The 4,591-nt window shown below is 38.6% G+C and overlaps 1 non-coding gene across 1 annotated transcript; it reads left to right on the top strand.

Annotated features, from left to right (window-relative positions):
• The first annotated feature begins 4,225 nt into the window (after window positions 1–4,225).
• Window positions 4,226–4,331, top strand: LOC140981908 (small nucleolar RNA R71). Its single transcript, XR_012176181.1, has one exon. It is a non-coding gene; the product is annotated as a small nucleolar RNA R71 (small nucleolar RNA).
• The last annotated feature ends 260 nt before the right edge of the window (window positions 4,332–4,591 follow it).

Raw genomic sequence — 4,591 nt, 5'->3', positions numbered from 1 at the left:
GTCAAATGTTTTACTAAATCTAAAAAGCAATAAATTTGAAAAGTATAGTACATACTGAATCTCTCAAAAATCTTTCAAAAGTATAAATAAATAATCTTAAAAATCTTTAACTTAATCATAAACGTAAATCATAATTGCGGAAAAAATAGAGAAGCGCTGGTCCTCGGGTCATGTGCACTTTAAGTCAAGTAAGGTCAATCGTCAAGACCTCCATTAAACTCACCTGCATCCATCACCCCTAGTGAGTCTAAAGATTCAACACACCATAATCTTTATAACAAATAATAACTATAAAATCATAAGCAACAGTGAAAATACTTTTAGTAAAAATAACATTTTCATGACATGCATAACATAAACCTTAACATTTTCCTTTTCCTCATTTCATAACATGTATCCTTTTATCATGATCATAAGCATTTTCTTTTTTATTTATTTCAGATCATTAATTGTGACTTTCCTCATCCTCAAAAAGTCGATGGATCCATCTACATGTAACCACAGCACTGGGCGGCTGGGACATCAGCGACAATCTCTCGTCAACTGAGCCTTGGCCTATCCTCATCGAATGGTAATACGATCGTCAGGCTCTCTCTGGGTTTTCTCCCATAAATGGGCTCCATCTGAGGCCTTTTCTCTCACTATATCCTCATTCTTATCCTCATATCCTCGACAGTCACAATTCCTTCACTTCCTTCAACGTTTCACATTTTCATCACTTTAATAAAATCATGCATTTAATATCCTTTTTTCTTTTAAAAACCAGCATGCGACATGTCTTTTTAACTTTATCGTTACGTCACAATTTCCATGAATAAATCATAAAATTCCATAATCCTTTAACATGACCATTTTAGCATATAAAAATCCTTAAACATTTAAAATGATCATAATAGCATATAAAACAGTATTCAGAGCACTGCCATGACGATTACTATTTTTCAGGTGTAAAATGACTGTTTTACCCTAGACATAAAATTTCACGTTTTTGACTTTTTATTAATTTCATTGACCCTAACATGTCCCAAATAATTATTTTAAGCTTAAATAAATTTTCTCATAATTATTTAGCTTAAATACTAGACTTTTTAATTAATCATTAAATATTCGTTTTTAATGCGTTTTAATCCCGAATAATTTCAAATTCTAAAATAAAATTCCTAAAATTAAAACTTAAATTTTTTATATTATTTTAGCCCTCATGAACCATGACTCGACCCCCATGAGCCGCGTTTCGATTTACTTTCACCAAGCAACCCTATGTTCGAACATTTTTTATCACCCTCGAGACAACTTGGTTTTCCCTCGAGCCACACCCAAGCCACCCCAAGCCAGCCCCTTCCTAGACCTTCTATGAACCCTACTGGACCGACATGACTCCATGAACCAGCCCCTGGCTCGAAGCCGAAGCCATACAACCCTCAAATCCCTCGGCCGAGAATCCCTAGTGACAGAGGACTCTTGTTTCACTCCTAGGACCCTAGCCATCACCCCAGCCCTTGAACCAGCCTATTGTGCACCTTCCTAGGACGCCAAAGACTCACCCTAGCTCAGCCATAAGCCCCCATGCCGAGCCACCTACCCTGAACAAGCCACGCAGCCCTGCGTGTCTCTCCTTGGAGTTCTCGGGTGTAATGCCCGAGATTTTGATTCCGTTAATCTGAGATGATTGATTATGAACTAACTAATATGATATAGACGGGCCAGTCCAAGACCAGATTGGGCAAAGCATATGAAGTATGCTATTTTTTTGGACAGAACTGTTGGTGCCCGAGCGGTAGTTGTTGACCACCCGAGCCCCAGTGTTCATCAAATATATGTTTCGGGCAGAAGGTTCCGCGCCCGAGCGGTAAATTATGGCCGCCCGAGCGCCAGTGTGGAACAACTTGATTTTCGGGCAGAGTGGTCCGCGCCCGAGCGGTGACTCATAACCGCTCGAGCGCCACCTAAGTTTGGTGAACTTGTGCCACGTTCAATTGCATGCAACCGGAGGTATATATATAGATATATATGTACAAATCAATGGTTCCTTCAGTAAAGAAGCACCGAGAAGCTTTGAAGATATCCTTACGCCTTTTCTTTTGATTAGATTTGTGATTTGCGAGAAATCCGCCCGTCCGATTTTGTATCCGACTTCAGTACTGTGTTCCTACAAACGCAGGCTACAACTGGACGTATGTTTTGTTACATTTAGACATGATTTGAAATTATGATATTGTCAGAATCAAATATGAATCATATATGGTGTTTCTGATATAGTAGACATCGTATATTTGAAATCAGATCAAAGAACAGATTGTTTATGTAATTGTTATGATTTTCGGAATTGATTTGATAAAGATTCGATATCAGGGTTGTATTGTTATTGATTATGAGTTGTACTGATATTGATTAGGAGTTCTTGTATTATATCTGTGATGTTGATATTGACGGGGTTATCGAGATTGTATTGTTATGCCGTCGAAACATCAATAGATTGATATTGATCAGATTCACGATTGATTGAGATTGTATCATTGTATCGTTGATATTGATCAGATTGTGTTTTGATTTAAGTATTGATCAGAACAAATATTGAATTGAGTTGTATATTGATATTGTACCTATTCGATTGTCATTACCAGATTGGGTATGGATAGAGTTGAATTCGAGACTTCGTCTTCGTCAGACCGAGAAGAGAAAGGTATAAATTAATGTTGAGTTGGGATTGCACAACTCGAGTGAGGCTTGACTCGAGTTTTCCTAAATCACATACTTTATTTTATTGCATTGATATTTGCATTTAATGAATGAATTGATATGCTTGGTCTATTGATTTATAGATAGCTGGTATTAAATGATTGGTCTTGTGACAGAAGGGCCGGATAGTGAGGAATCGTCCTTGGCCCATTGCACTTTGTCACAGGATTGGAATATGGCGGAAGTGCCATAGTCTTTGACGGATAGTTCAAGACATCAGACGTTTGGTCATATCGAAGTGGATAGAATTGGAGTTGCTTCTATTACTGCTGTTCGATATGGGAAGGGCCAAAGTCTGTGAATAAGAACGTACCACCACCCCAATCGGGAGTGTAGGTGGGTGTATGTTCTTATTCTGATCGGGATCCCTAGATTAGGACTGAGTCGAGTCTGAGTCTGAGAATCACGGAGAGTGATTCATTGCTTGATATTGAATTATGTTCCTGATTATGGTATATCTTTAGAATATGATTTATTATTGATATTGATTCATGTTTCGGATTTCGATACATGCGATGAATATTTGATTCATGTTTCTGATTTTGATACATGTTATGAATGCCTGTTATATGCTTTTATATTGTCTGTATGATTGCATGTATACATGGTTTATACTGGGAAAGTAATTCTCACCGGAGTTATTCGGCTGTTGTCTTGTTTGTATGTGTGCATGACAACAGGTGGGACAGGATCGAGATCAAGAAAAGAACGAGTCAGGACTAGTTAGCGTGGAGATCCGGGCTCAGAAGTAGATTAGGATTCAGCACTGATATGTCGTTGAACCCAGTAAATGTATTTAGTATAGGACTTGTACTTTTAGATTTATATGTACATTACGTTTCCGCATTGCATTTTAAGAAAAAAAAATAATTTTATGTCCCACATTCCTTAATTGTGTATTTGATATTAATAACGATTAAGGAAATGAATTAGCGGCCGGGTCCCCACATCGGGTGGGAGTCCTAGCTTGCTAGGACTCCTCCCCGTCTTCTCGACATGCTAGGGCTCTTCCCTTGACTCACTCAGACCCTGGCCGAGCCCTGGCCCCAAGCCGTGACCAAGCCAAATGCCCAAGTCCAAAAACCGAGCCCTATGATTGACCCCTTCCCAATTTATGTTCAAGCTTGTTGTTTCGTGTTGTGCAACATGAGTGGTGTGTCATAGGACTCTTTAAAACTTGAAGAAACCACCCTTAACCCTTACTTAATCATGGCAGCCTCTTCAAATAAGATCTCTTATATTCTTATGGCCGTACCACCAACATTCATATTATCTATTTTCCTACTCAAAGCCTTTAATTGTGCATCAATCACAGAAAAATCACAAACCTGGTGAACTCCTGCACTCCTTTCTCTGATTGTTCCTCTCAGATTGAGTGAAATCACTGTTGGAAGCCATCTCCTCCTACAATTCATATCCTTCTATCATAGTACGAATGGTAGCGAGCAAGCCATAATAAAAATTTTGAACTAATAACCCAAGAAAAATTTCATGATGTGGGCATCTCTGCAGTAAATCTTTGCAGCGCTCCCATGCCTCATATAAGGACTCTTGCTCGAATTGGGCGAAGTTCGTGATGTCTGCCGGCAATTTCATGGTCTTAGAAGGAGGAAAGTATTTGATGAGAAATGTTCTTGCCATGTCCTCCCAAGTAGTGATGGAACCTATAGGAAAACAGTTTAACCAGGATTTAGATTTGTCACGTAAAGAAAAAAGAAACAAACGTAATCTAACAGCATCATCAGAAACTCCATTGAATTTAAAATTATCGCAAATTTCAAGAAATTCTGCGATGTGAGTGTTTGGGTCATCTAGCACAGTTCTCCCAAATTAGCCAGTATTCTGAATCATC

Source organism: Primulina huaijiensis, chromosome 7 (assembly GCF_012295235.1).
Source record: "Primulina huaijiensis isolate GDHJ02 chromosome 7, ASM1229523v2, whole genome shotgun sequence".
Classification (NCBI taxonomy): domain Eukaryota; kingdom Viridiplantae; phylum Streptophyta; class Magnoliopsida; order Lamiales; family Gesneriaceae; genus Primulina; species Primulina huaijiensis.
This window is presented reverse-complemented; position numbering and strand designations above follow the sequence as displayed.